Genomic DNA, 15,581 nt, shown 5'->3' with positions numbered 1-15,581 from the left:
ATTACATACAGTACCAGTGCAGACCACCACTGGTCACTTCCATTCTATATTACATACAGTACTTGGGTAGACCACCACAGGTCACTTTCATTCTATATTACATACAGTACCAGTGCAGACCACCACTGGTCACTTCCATCCTATATAACATACAGTACCTGGGTAGACCACCACAGGTCACTTCCATTCTATATTACATACAGTACCTGGGTAGACCACCACTGGTCACTTCCATTCTATATTACATACAGTACCTGGGTAGACCACCACTGGTCACTTCCATTCTATATTACATACAGTACCTGGTTAGACCACCACAGGTCACTTCCATTCTATATTACATACAGTACCTGGGTAGACCACCACTGGTCACTTCCATTCTATATTACATACAGTACCTGGTAGACCACCACTGGTCACTTCCATTCTATATTACATACAGTACCTGGGTAGACCACCACCGGTCACTTCCATTCTATATTACATACAGTACCTGGGTAGACCACCACTGGTCACTTCCATTCTATATTACATACAGTACCTGGGTAGACCACCACAGGTCACTTCCATTCTATATTACATACAGTACCTGGGTAGACCACCACTGGTCACTTCCATTCTATATTACATACAGTACCTGGGTAGACCACCACAGGTCACTTCCATTCTACATTACATACAGTACCTGGGTAGACCACCACTGGTCACTTCCATTCTATGTTACATACAGTACCTGGGTAGACCACCACTGGTCACTTCCATTCTATATTACATACAGTACCAGTGCAGACCACCACTGGTCACTTCCATTCTATATTACATACAGTACCTGGGCAGACCACCACTGGTCACTTCCATTCTATATTACATACAGTACCAGTGCAGACCACCACTGGTCACTTCCATTCTATATTACATACAGTACCTGGGTAGACCACCACTGGTCACTTCCATTCTATATTACATACAGTACCTGGGCAGACCACCACTGGTCACTTCCATTCTATATTACATACAGTACCTGGGCAGACCACCACTGGTCACTTCCATTCTATATTACATACAGTACCAGTGCAGACCACCACTGGTCACTTCCATTCTATATTACATACAGTACCAGTGCAGACCACCACTCGTCACTTCCATTCTATATTACATACAGTACCTGGGTAGACCACCACTGGTCACTTCCATTCTATATTACATACAGTACCTGGGCAGACCACCACTGGTCACTTCCATTCTATATTACATACAGTACCTGGGCAGACCACCACTGGTCACTTCCATTCTATATTACATACAGTACCTGGGCAGACCACCACTGGTCACTTCCATTCTATATTACATACAGTACCTGGGTAGACCACCACTGGTCACTTCCATTCTATATTACATACAGTACCTGGGTAGACCACCACAGGTCACTTCCATTCTACATTACATACAGTACCAGTGCAGACCACCACTGGTCACTTCCATTCTATATTACATACAGTACCTGGGTAGACCACCACTGGTCACTTCCATTCTATATTACATACAGTACCTGGGTAGACCACCACTGGTCACTTCCATTCTATATTACATACAGTACCTGGGTAGACCACCACTGGTCACTTCCATTCTATATTACATACAGTACCAGTGCAGACCACCACTGGTCACTTCCATTCTATATTACATACAGTACCTGGGCAGACCACCACAGGTCACTTCCATTCTATATTACATACAGTACCTGGGCAGACCACCACAGGTCACTTCCATTCTATATTACATACAGTACCTGGGTAGACCACCACAGGTCACTTCCATTCTATATTACATACAGTACCTGGGTAGACCACCACTGGTCACTTCCATTCTATATTACATACAGTACCTGGGTAGACCACCACTGGTCACTTCCATTCTATATTACATACAGTACCTGGGTAGACCACCACAGGTCACTTCCATTCTATATTACATACAGTACCTGGGTAGACCACCACTGGTCACTTCCATTCTATATTACATACAGTACCTGGGTAGACCACCACAGGTCACTTCCATTCTATATTACATACAGTACCTGGGCAGACCACCACTGGTCACTTCCATTCTATGTTACATACAGTACCTGGGCAGACCACCACTGGTCACTTCCATTATATATTACATACAGTACCTGGGCAGACCACCACTGGTCACTTCCATTCTATATTACATACAGTACCTGGGTAGACCACCACTGGTCACTTCCATTCTATATTACATACAGTACCTGGGCAGACCACCACTGGTCACTTCCATTCTATATTACATACAGTACCTGGGTAGACCACCACCGGTCACTTCCATTCTATATTACATACAGTACCTGGGTAGACCACCACAGGTCACTTCCATTCTATATTACATACAGTACCTGGGTAGACCACCACTGGTCACTTCCATTCTATATTACATACAGTACCTGGGTAGACCACCACTGGTCACTTCCATTCTATATTACATACAGTACCTGGGTAGACCACCACTGGTCACTTCCATTCTATATTACATACAGTACCTGGGTAGACCACCACTGGTCACTTCCATTCTATATTACATACAGTACCTGGGTAGACCACCACTGGTCACTTCCATTCTATATTACATACAGTACCTGGGTAGACCACCACTGGTCACTTCCATTCTATATTACATACAGTACCAGTGCAGACAAGTGGATGGACAAAGCTCTTTTTAATCTAAAGGCCATTTCCCGCCTGGGACCTTCTCTCCTAAATCCTCTTACATGCAGTACCCCTATTCTGTTCCCGCCTGGGACCTTCTCTCCTAAATCCTCTTACATGCAGTACCCCTATTCTGTTCCCGCCTGGGACCTTCTCCCCTAAAGCCTCTTACAGGCAGTGCACCTATTCTGTTCCCGCCTGGGACCTTCTCCCCTAAAGCCTCTTACAGGCAGTACCCCTATTCTGTTCCCACCTGGGGCAGAGAGAGAAAAACGTGGAATTAACATCATGACCCAGAGTGCTTTGCAGCAGCAGCTGGGGGAACAGGTGTGTGGAGCGAGAGCACATGTTCAGGGTGATGGGGTCTGCCACATGTTGAACACATAACCCCCCTCCTTTCTTTCTCTCGTTCTTTCTTTAGCTCTCTCTCTCACTCTCACTCTCACTCTCACTCTGCCTTACTGGGATGGGATCCCTCTTTCTCTTTCTAACTGGGGCTAGAGCAGACAGAGAGATGGAGGTAAAGAAATAGAGGGAAATGGAAAGAGAGCGATACAGATAGATCTTAATTTCCCAATCATGTCTAAACAGAAGAGCGTCGAAAAAGAAAGAGAGAGAGAGAGAGAGAGAGAAAGTGAAAGGCAGCTAGATGGAAATGGAGAGAGAGAGAGGTAAAGCAATCAAGGCCTCTCTAACCCTGCAGACCTGTCTGCAGGGTTAGAGAGACAGGCAACCAGGCTAATACATCTGGAGAAATAGACAGAGGGAAAAATAGACAAGAAGATGCCAGGTGTCTAACAGAGATCATGTAAGATGAGAGGAGAAATACAAATCTCTCATTTTAAGGCAGAGTCCCACAATAAATGAGAGAGCACAGTGTCCAAAGACCTGTCAGACACTGTAACTCTCTCTCTCTCTCTCTCTCTCTCTCTCTCTCTCTCTCTCTCTCTCTCTCTCTCTCTCTCTCTCTCTCTCTCTCAACATGATGATATTCTGTAACCTGCTGTGAAATTCCAGGAGAGATGTCAGAGAGAGTGAAGCCCAGGCCGGCATGTGGCCCCTTTGCTGAGTAGGAATCTGGGTTGTCAAGTGAGAGAGTTATGTATCCGTAGCTACAGTATCTCCTATTAGAAGGAATGCAATGTCTGTGAGTCAAGAAGATATCTTTGTTACACTTTTGTATAATTTTAACGGTGTTAAAATTTGCTGTTTTCTGCAAGTTATTTTCTACATGATATTATATTTTTTTTGAGTAAATTTATATAAATGCTTTCCCTATTATGACATATGTTGGCTTACGTGGTCAACTTGCTGTGAGAGGGGCCAAGGGCCCTTGGAATCAAGCCTCAGAGGAACACCCCTGCCAGCCTACCAACCCATTGCCACAGGTTGCCATGGCAACTGGCTGAGTTGGCATGTTTTGGCCTCACATACAGGCCTGTCTGGCAGCAGCCAATCGGGAGGCTGGGAGAAGCTTTCCTGACCCTGGGAAAAATCAAGCCTCTTCCTGATTGATGATTGCTGTGAAAACTTTGGAATTCTGTCCTGGACATGTCAACAAACATCACAGCGCGGGTCCAGCTATGCAAATCAGTCATGTGCAAAGATCCAGCGTGCCTGTTCAACACCTTGTTACAGTTTTTCTCCTTCCCCAGCCTGTTTTCCTCCCCTCCGTCTATTCCCCCCTTCCTAGATTCCTCCATCCATGCCCTAACCCTTTGGTCTGAGAAACTGACCTCAAAGCTCTGAGGACCGCTCGAAATTTCACCCCTAACAATCTCAGTGACTCAGTAACATTTGGCCTCCAGATTTTTCATCCCGTCTCTCACCATGTGCCCTCGTGTTAAAACCTCTGTTTATTTATTATACAACAAATGTTTTACAATGTGTTATGAGGGTCATGGTTGGACTGAGAGTGTTATCAGTGTTGTAAGCAGAGGAATACAACACCACTGGTGGCTGTGGTAGTGGGATTAATTAAAACAAACAGCTGCCACAGCTCTGGGTGACCGTTGTCCGAGAGAGAGAGAGAGAGAGAGAGAGAGAGAGAGAGAGAGAGAGAGAGAGAGAAGAGAGCAGACTTCAAACACAGGCTAAACATCACAGAATATTTTGCTTAGAGTCAGAGAGCATGGAGGAGATATGTAAATATCGTTTTATAACTTCTGTTTGCCTTAAAGTGAGTTGTTACGACGCTGCATTCGGAACCTGAATTAATATATACACTTAATTCGGGGGAACTATCCCTTTAATGCTGGATTAGCATTGGACAAACTTCCTCATTAGAAAGGTTTTATGCACCAGATCCAGGAAGGCCCTGTTGCATATCAATGGCCTACACGAAGAGAGAGCGCATGAAAGAGGAAGAGAAAACAAGGAGCGACAACAATAAGAGAGGAATAAAAGCCCTCCCCCTCCCCTAAACACACACTCTCCCAGACCAGTGAAATATGACAGGCCCACGGTGAAGGAAGGAGGCGGGGGCGAAGCGAGGGAAGCCATATTGTAACAATCTTATTCTGTGGTCATTAATCGTATCCTGCTGTTCCAGCCTCCCCGACTGTGTACGCAGAGAGTATGTCAAACGCATTTCCCCTCTCTCGGTGGGCACGCTCAGAACCAGCTCTAGCTCCCTCCACTCCCTCCGCTCCCGGCCCCACAAAGACCCAATCCCTGAGAGGCTGAGAGCTCCAAAAGGCAGACAGACAGGCCACGTAATCTCCTCACTGACTCCAGCGCCAAGGCAAGGCAGAGCCTGGTCAAGAGAGAGAGAGAGACAGACACAGGCCCACATGGGGAAGTCCTTCAGCCACGACTGTGGTGCTTTAGACTGGACCCAGATCTGTTTGGTGTTACAATAGCCATAGGTGTTGGCAAGACAGTCTAAACAGATCTGGGACCAGGCTATTTTTGACTAGAGGAAAAAATGTGGACAAAATTCTATTGCATCCGGACATTAAGTGATTGAAATGTTCACTGAAACAACTTTAGAGAAATGTTCCTTTTCGACATAGCCTTGACATTCCACTTTGACTTGAACCCAAATGACAGTAAACTATCCTTTAGCTAAAATGTATCTTTCCCAGGTACTCCTTTTCCAACTAAATATCAGATGTAACAAAGTGCAGTACCAGTTAAAGTGTAACTGTGTGTTGTTATCAAGGACAACACTACCCATGTACATGTCTGAGTCATTGTAGAAGTCCAGAAGCTGTGTGTAGTGGTTTGTTGAACCACGCTCACGTGGTGAGTAACCTTGCTTGAGACCTGACACTTGCATTTGCTCCTCAAGCCAATGCTTAGGCTTTAGCTTTAGCATGTTAACACAGTCTGAGAATGCACTGGAGACCCTGGATTCCAACCAAAATGGACAACTGGTAACATAAACATCACAGGAATAATACTCCCTCTCCTTCTCCCTCTCTCTCCCTTTCCCTCGTTCCCCTCTCTCTCCTTTTCTCTGTCTTCCCTATTTCTCCCACTCTCTCTCTGTCCTCACTCTCTCCTTCTGTCCTCCCTGTCTCTTTCCCCCTCCTGCTATGACCTCTCCTCATTAGGGAAGTGATGATGTTACCCTCTCTGTTTCATCAGGCGACCTCATTTGTCATTGTGAGTGCCGGGGTGGGCTGGCTGACTGACAGGAATATTTTGTGTTTATTTAACCTTTATTTATCCAGGTAGTCTCATTGAGATAACATCTATTTTTCAAAAGAGACCTGGTCCAACTAAGACAATAGCAGGGGGGACCAAAGTTTCAGACAAATCTCAGACATAATCTCAGACTTACCCTAAACTTAACCCTTACCGTAACCTTTATTCTAAACCTAACCCTAACCGTAACCTTAGCAAGCATTTGCTTATCAACAGATAGTTTGTTGATAGTATGACCATGTAGATTATCTACAGTATATGGGACTATCCAAACAGAGTGTGACCATCATTTGAGCCAACATATACAGTGTTTACAGTGAATGCAATCTCTGCTAACACGGGAATATTGCCTTTAAAAGCTGCTTTGTCTTCAACCCGCGATTGGATTATCACTTGATTAATATTACTTTAGTATCTAGATTAATCCCACAGCACCCCCCAAAAAATGTTTTTTAAATAAAAATAAACAGATCTAAAATAAAAATAACTAATGCAATTGCCTTTCATGACCTAATACTCACACTTGACTTTTTCGTACTAGCACTAACTATGCTAATAGATACTTCATCGAGGAAAAATGTACTTACAGAACTGACTGAGTTATGTGGTTGTCTCACCTAGTTATCTTAAGATGAGTGCACTAACTGTAAGTCACTTTGGATAAGAGCTTCTGCTAAATGACTAAAATGAAAATGTTAAAAAATGATGGATTGAGTCCCGGCCTTCAACAAGTGGTGAACATGGAGACAGAGTTGTTATGGACCCTTAGACAACATCTTTCAATCAGAACAAAATTCAACACAATTCATCAACTTCAATCATTCTATAGATGTCCTCTGTGTTGCCAAGCCCAGTCCACTGACAGGCCCCTGGAGGTGGTGCCAGCAGCCTGGGCAGCTCTTATCCCCAGTATGAGCCTCCATCAATCCCAGTCCTAGAGACCCAGAGAGGGGGTGAGGAAGTCTGCAGTATCTGAGGCTTCTTTGTTCACACAGGCGGCCCAAATCTGATCTATTGCCCAATTATGGGCAAAATATCTGATTGGTCAAAAGACCAATGACGAAGGTGCAAAAAGATGTCGGCCCACATGTACTTACCACAAATGCCTAATTTGCTAAGTTCGCCGTATTGTACAGTACTCGCTGTTACAGTTTTTTTGCATCGGTATTAGCACAGTAGACATGACACAAATTCAAGAGACGACAGCAATTTGAATAAACTAGTAGTTTAGTTTGTGCTGATGTATAAACACATTGAACCATGTCGCATGCTGTAGTTTAAGAACTCTGTCGGTAGCGCTAAAAGCAATGACGTAATATCTGAATTCTTCCATCATTACGGACCTTCGCCATTAGTGCCAAAATATCAGAATTGGGCTGCCTGTGTAAATGCAGCCTAAGATCCTAAAGCTGATGGAGATGCTATAGGATACTTTGCTAAATGATGGAGCTGGGAATGTGGTATACCTACACGTTGATAACAGATCCAAACCATGTATCTAGACTACACAGCTAGCAAAATGAAAAGTTAACTGCACTTCTTTATGTACTGGCAATACATCAATCAATCAAATGTATTTATAAAGCCCTTTTTACATCAGCCGATGTCACAAAGTGCTGTACAGAAACGCAGCCTAAAACCCCAAACAGCAAGCAATGCAACTGTAGGGCTGTTGGTGTAAGATCCAAAGCACAACCTTACTCCGTTTTGTCCTTGAGCACTGCACCTCAAACTAGTTCAAAGTAAAGTCATGTAGTAGGCTGAGAGGTGTGGGATTATCCTGTATGACTTAATGGCCTTTACCTGGGCGAACAATCACCCATCTTTGACCCAGCTGGTTACAGGAACAACCTAAATAAACTCACCCTGAGACCTCAGGTTTCAACACCAGGACGCTGAAAAAGGAGGGAGGAAATTAAAGTAGACTTTTTAACATTTGTGCGACATCTCAGCGTATAAAACAGCGGAATCATTCAAAAGCGTTCATGGGACGGCAGGTAGCCTAGTGGTTAGAGTGTTGGACTAGCAACTGAAAGGTTACAAGATTGAATCCCTGAGCTGACAAGGTAAAAATCTGTTGTTCTGCCCCTTAACAAGACAGCCAACCCACTGTTCCTAAGCTGTCATTGAAAATAAGAATTTGTTCTTAACTGACTTGCAAAGGTAAAAAAATCGATCTATTTTCGTAGGTAACATTATAATAAGTTAGATACAGCAACAAGCACACAGACAGAACAACAAACTCACACAAACTCATCCTCATAAAGGAACACTTGATGTGATTAGATTAAAACCCATAGAAGTGTTAGAGCTGTCCAGTCATGACAGAGTTCTTGACCCATGGTCCTCCACGGCCCATGCTGTGAGGACTGCCCATCAACGGGACAGGAGAGGGTGATTGAGTGGGTCCCCTTCTGGAGAGCTTGGGTCAGCTGGATGTCCTGGTGAGCCCTCCCCATCCATCACAGCACACGGGCACAGAGAAGGTTTCCTCCAGATGGGCAACATTGTTCAGAGCCCACCCTTGCAGCCCTGGAGGATGGAAGACGCCTTGGAGAAGAAGAGTCGGTCCACCGTATTACTAACAGGAGACCTGGAGAAGAAGAGTCTGTCCACCGTATTACTAACAGGAGACATGGAGAAAAAGAGTCTGTCCACCACATTACTAACAGGAGACCTGCAGAAGAAGAGTCGGTCCACCGTATTACTAACAGGAGACATGGAGAAGAAGAGTCGGTCCACCGTATTACTAACAGGAGACCTGGAGAAGAAGAGTCGGTTCACCGTATTACTAACAGGAGACCTGGAGAAGAAGAGTCTGTCCACCGTATTACTAACAAGAGCCCTGGAGAAGAAGAGTCTGTCCACCATATTACTAACAGGAGTCCTGGAGAAGAAGAGTCTGTCCACCGTATTACTAACAGGAGACCTGGAGAAGAAGAGTCTGTCCACCGTATTACTAACAGGAGACCTGGAGAAGAAGAGTCTGTCCACCGTATTACTAACAGGAGACCTGAAGAAGGAGTCGGTCCACCGTATTACTAACAGGAGACCTGGAGAAGAAGAGTCTGTCCACCGTATTACTAACAGGAGACCTGAAGAAGGAGTCGGTCCACCGTATTACTAACAGGAGACCTGGAGAAGAAGAGTCTGTCCACCATATTACTAACAGGAGACATGGAGAAGAAGAGTCGGTCCACCGTATTACTAACAGGAGACCTGGAGAAGAAGAGTCGGTCCACCGTATTACTAACAGGAGACATGGAGAAGAAGAGTCGGTCCACCGTATTACTAACAGGAGACATGGAGAAGAAGAGTCGGTCCACCGTATTACTAACAGGAGACCTGGAGAAGAAGAGTCGGTCCACCGTATTACTAACAGGAGACCTGGAGAAGAAGAGTCTGTCCACCGTATTACTAACAGTAGACCTTGAGAAGAAGAGTCTGTCCACCGTATTACTAACAGGAGACCTGGAGAAGAAGAGTCTGTCCACCGTATTACTAACAGGAGACATGGAGAAGAAGAGTCGGTCCACGGTATTACTAACAGGAGTCCTGGAGAAGAAGAGTCTGTCCACCGTATTACTAACAGGAGACCTGGAGAAGAAGAGTCTGTCCACCGTATTACTAACAGGAGTCCTGGAGAAGAAGAGTCTGTCCACCGTATTACTAACAGGAGACCTGGAGAAGAAGAGTCTGTCCACCGTATTGCTAACAGGAGCCCTGGAGAAGAAGAGTCTGTCCACCGTATTACTAACAGGAGACATGGAGAAGAAGAGTCTGTCCACCGTATTACTAACAGGAGACCTGGAGAAGAAGAGTCGGTCCACCGTATTACTAACAGTAGACCTGGAGAAGAAGAGTCTGTCCACCACATTACTAACAGGAGACCTGGAGAAGAAGAGTCTGTCCACCGTATTAATAACAGGAGACCTGGAGAAGAAGAGTCTGTCCACCGTATTACTAACAGTAGACCTGGAGAAGAAGAGTCGGTCCACCGTATTACTAACAGGAGTCCTGGAGAAGAAGAGTCTGTCCACCGTATTACTAACAGTAGACCTGGAGAAGAAGAGTCGGTCCACCGTATTACTAACAGGAGACCTGGAGAAGAAGAGTTTGTCCACCGTATTACTAACATGAGACCTGGAGAAGAAGAGTCGGTCCACCGTATTACTAACAGGAGACCTGGAGAAGAAGAGTCGGTCCACCGTATTACTAACAGGAGACCTGGAGAAGAAGAGTCGGTCCACCATATTACTAACAGGAGACCTGGAGAAGAAGAGTCGGTCCACCGTATTACTAACATGAGACCTGGAGAAGAAGAGTCGGTCCACCATATTACTAACAGGAGACCTGGAGAAGAAGAGTCGGTCCACCGTATTACTAACAGGAGACCTGGAGAAGAAGAGTCGGTCCACCATATTACTAACAGGAGACCTGGAGAAGAAGAGTCGGTCCACCGTATTACTAACAGGAGACCTGGAGAAGAAGAGTTTGTCCACCGTATTACTAACATGAGACCTGGAGAAGAAGAGTCGGTCCACCGTATTACTAACAGGAGACCTGGAGAAGAAGAGTCGGTCCACCGTATTACTAACAGGAGACCTGGAGAAGAAGAGTCGGTCCACCGTATTACTAACAGGAGACCTGGAGAAGAAGAGTCTGTCCACCGTATTACTAACAGGAGCCCTGGAGAAGAAGAGTCTGTCCACCGTATTACTAACAGGAGACCTGGAGAAGAAGAGTCGGTCCACCGTATTACTAACAGGAGACCTGGAGAAGAAGAGTCGGTCCACCGTATTACTAACAGGAGACATGGAGAAGAAGAGTCTGTCAACCGTATTACTAACAGGAGACCTGAAGAAGAAGAGTCTGTCCACCGTATTACTAACAGGAGACATGGAGAAGGAGAAGAAGAGTCTGTCCACCGTATTACTAACAGGAGACATGGAGAAGGAGAAGAAGAGTCGGTCCACCGAATTACTAACAGGAGACATGGAGAAGGTGTCGGTCCACCGTATTACTAACAGGAGACCTGGAGAAGGAGTCGGTCCACCGTATTACTAACAGGAGACCTGGAGAAGAAGAGTCGGTCCACCATATTACTAACAGGAGACATGGAGAAGAAGAGTCTGTCCACCGTATTACTAACAGGAGACATGGAGAAGGAGTCGGTCCACCGTATTACTAACAGGAGACATGGAGAAGGAGTCGGTCCACCGTATTACTAACAGGAGACCTGGAGAAGAAGGGTCGGTCCACCATATTACCAACAGGAGACATGGAGAAGAAGAGTCTGTCCACCGTATTTCTAACATGAGACCTGGAGAAGAAGCGTCTGTCCACCGTATTACTAACAGGAGCCTTGGAGAAGAAGACTTTGTCCACCGTATTACTAACAGGAGACATGGAGAAGAAGAGTCTGTCCACCGTATTACTAACATGAGACATGGAGAAGAAGAGTCGGTCCACCGTATTACTAACAGGAGCCCTGGAGAAGAAGAGTTTGTCCACCGTATTACTAACAGGAGCCCTGGAGAAGAAGAGTTTGTCCACCGTATTATTAACAGGAGTCCTGGAGAAGAAGAGTTTGTCCACCGTATTACTAACATGAGACCTGGAGAAGAAGAGTCAGTCCACCGTATTACTAACAGGAGCCCTGGAGAAGAAGAGTTTGTCCACCGTATTACTAACAGGAGACCTGGAGAAGAAGAGTCGGTCCACCGTATTACTAACAGGAGCCCTGGAGAAGAAGAGTTTGTCCACCGTATTACTAACATGAGACCTGGAGAAGAAGAGTCGGTCCACCGTATTACTAACAGTAGACCAGGAGAAGAAGAGTCTGTCCACCGTATTACTAACAGGAGTCCTGGAGAAGAAGAGTCGGTCCACCGTATTACTAACAGGAGACCTGGAGAAGAAGAGTCTGTCCACCATATTACTAACAGGAGACCTGGAGAAGAAGAGTCGGTCCACCGTATTACTAACAGGAGACCTGGAGAAGAAGAGTCGGTCCACCGTATTACTAACAAGAGCCCTGGAGAAGAAGAGTCGGTCCACCGTATTACTAACAGGAGACCTGGAGAAGAAGGGTCGGTCCACCGTATTACTAACAGGAGACATGGAGAAGGAGAAGAAGAGTCGGTCCACCATATTACTAACATGAGACCTGGAGAAGAAGAGTCGGTCCACCGTATTACTAACAGGAGCCCTGGAGAAGAAGAGTCGGTCCACCGTATTACTAACAGGAGACCTGGAGAAGAAGAGTCGGTCCACCGTATTACTAACAGGAGACCTGGAGAACAAGAGTCGGTCCACCGTATTACTAACAGTAGACCTGGAGAAGAAGGGTCCAAGAGTCTACATCAATGATTGTGTCACCTCCGTCTGTCATCACCAGAACTGAAGCTCCCTCTCATTCACCATTCACATCCCCGACACCACCACCACCATTCACCATTCACCCCCCAACACCACCACCACTATTCACCATTCACCCCCCGACACCACCACCATTTACCCTTCACCCTCCCAACACCACCACCATTCACCCCCCGACACCACCACCACCATTCACCATTCACCCCCCGACACCACCACCATTCACCATTCACCCCCCGACACCACCACCATTCACCCTTCACCCTCCCAACACCACCACCATTCACCCTTCACTCTCCCAACACCACCACCATTCACCCTTCACCCTCCCAACACCACCACCATTCACTCCCCGACACCACCACCATTCACCCTTCACCCTTCACCCTCCCAACACCACCACCATTCACCCCCCGACACCACCACCATTCACCATTCACCCCCCGACACCACCACCATTCACCCTTCAACCCCACCACCATTCACCATTCACCCCCCGACACCACCACCATTCACCCTTCAACCCCACCACCATTCACCATTCACCCCCCGACACCACCACCATTCACCCTTCAACCCCACCACCATTCACCATTCACCCCCCGACACCACCACCATTCACCCTTCAACCCCACCACCCTTCACCCTCCCAACACCACCACCATTCACCCCCCGACACCACCACCATTCACCATTCACCCCCCGACACCACCACCATTCACCCTTCAACCCCACCACCATTCACCATTCACCCCAAGATACCACCACTATTCACCATTCACCCCCCGATACCACCACCATTCACCTTTCAACCCCACCACCATTCACCATTCACCCCCGATACCACCACTATTTTTTTATTTAATTTTTAATTTGATTTTTTTTATTTTATTTAACCTTTATTTAACTAGGCAAGTCAGTTAAGAACACATTCTTATTTACATTGATGGCCTACACCGTCCAAACCCGGACGATGCTGGGCCAATTGTGCACCGCCCAATGGGACTCCCAATCAAGGCTGGATGTGATGCAGCCTTCACCCTCCCAACACCACCACCATTCACCCTTCACGCCATCAACCCCACCACCATTCACCCTTCACGCCATCAACCCCACCACCATTCACCCTTCACGCCATCAACACCACCACCATTCACCCTTCACGCCATCAACACCACCACCATTCACCCTTCACGCCATCAACACCACCACCATTCACCCTTCACCCTTCACGCCATCAACACCACCACCATTCACCCTTCACGCCATCAACACCACCACCATTCACCCTTCACGCCATCAACACCACCACCATTCACCCTTCACGCCATCAACACCACCACCATTCACCCTTCACGCCATCAACACCACCACCATTCACCCTTCACGCCATCAACACCACCACTAACGCTAGGCCCAGGTAGAGATCTGTCTCCACTCTCCATCCATATGACCACTGAATGAGACATTGGGTCTTCATTGGGTCTTCATTGTGGTACAAGGCCTAATTGCGTTGGTCAGCCAGGACCAGAGGATAATGAGTTAATCCCTAATCAGTCATCCATGACGAGCGCCGAGCTAGCAAGCGACCAGCCCTGTATTTACTCAGCTGGCCGCTCGTTAATCCCAGACACTCCCTATTTATTAGACCTGAGTAGCAGACCTGGGTTCAAATAGTATTTGAAATCTTTCCAATACGTTTGAGCGTTTGATTAAGCCTTTCTGGAATGCCAGATGGGCAGAGTTTGCACTTTTGGTACTATTCTAGTGGTTCCATTACGCCAGACATGCAACAATAATTTAACAACAAAACATCAACTATTTGAATCGATATTTCCTCCCTACAATGGTGGATGACTGGACCAGGTTCCAGTCTTCTCCTCTCACTTTGGTCTCTAAGCCAGCTAAGAGGACACACACACACACAGTACAGTTTATTAACATGTTGGTAGCTTCTAAAATGCATTGCAGACAGAGTGAGGTAAGTGAAAGCACCATCACCACTACCCCCCTTGTCCCCTAACAGGCTCGCACCACACCTCCATCAGTGATGGGAGCGCCCGGGACCCATGCTGCTTGCCAGGTTGCAGGCGCTGTTGACAGATCTGGATGTGGTTTTTAGGAGGAGCTGCTTGGGGGGTTCGGGGGGTATATGTGATCCGCCTGGCCGCACCGTGGCAGACATCATGCCGCTCCGCTCCGTGCTGATCTCTTCCATATGGGACCTGGAGATCCTGGGATGGTCCGGCCAAGGAGATGGTGTTTGCACCAGCTGATCCCCAAAACGTGACCCAGGGGCTGTTCCTTCATTCCGTGGCCAGGAAGGAGAGCAGGAGAGGGGGCTAGGGAAGGACTCAGGACACCCCCCCCCCAGCCCCCTGCAGCTCAATTAGAGGAGAGCAGAGAGGCACCAAGCAGTACAGCAGTCTGCCAAAACACCTCCCATCTCTACGCAGTAGATGTAGACATGAACATATACACACACACACACACACACAACTCCCCACCACACACACGCTCCTATATATTGCAGGCGTCATATTTTTTATAATCGTTGGAATTGGAGGCACCAGAACTCACAGCCAAGTCAACACATTTGCCTGGCAGTCCATGAAGAGTACGTTTGTTTAGAGGCGTCTTTCTAAAGACATTTCTCCTGGGTTGTTTAGAGGCGTCTTTCTAAAGACATTTCTCCTGGGTTGTTTAGAGGCGTCTTTCTAAAGACATTTCTCCTGGGTTGTTCAGAGGCGTCTTTCTAAAGACATTTCTCCTGGGTTGTTCAGAGGCGTCTTTCTAAAGACATTTCTCCTGGGTTGTTCAGAGCCG

This window comes from Salmo trutta, chromosome 1 (genome assembly GCF_901001165.1).
Source record: "Salmo trutta chromosome 1, fSalTru1.1, whole genome shotgun sequence".
NCBI lineage: Eukaryota > Metazoa > Chordata > Actinopteri > Salmoniformes > Salmonidae > Salmo > Salmo trutta.
This window is presented reverse-complemented; position numbering follows the sequence as displayed.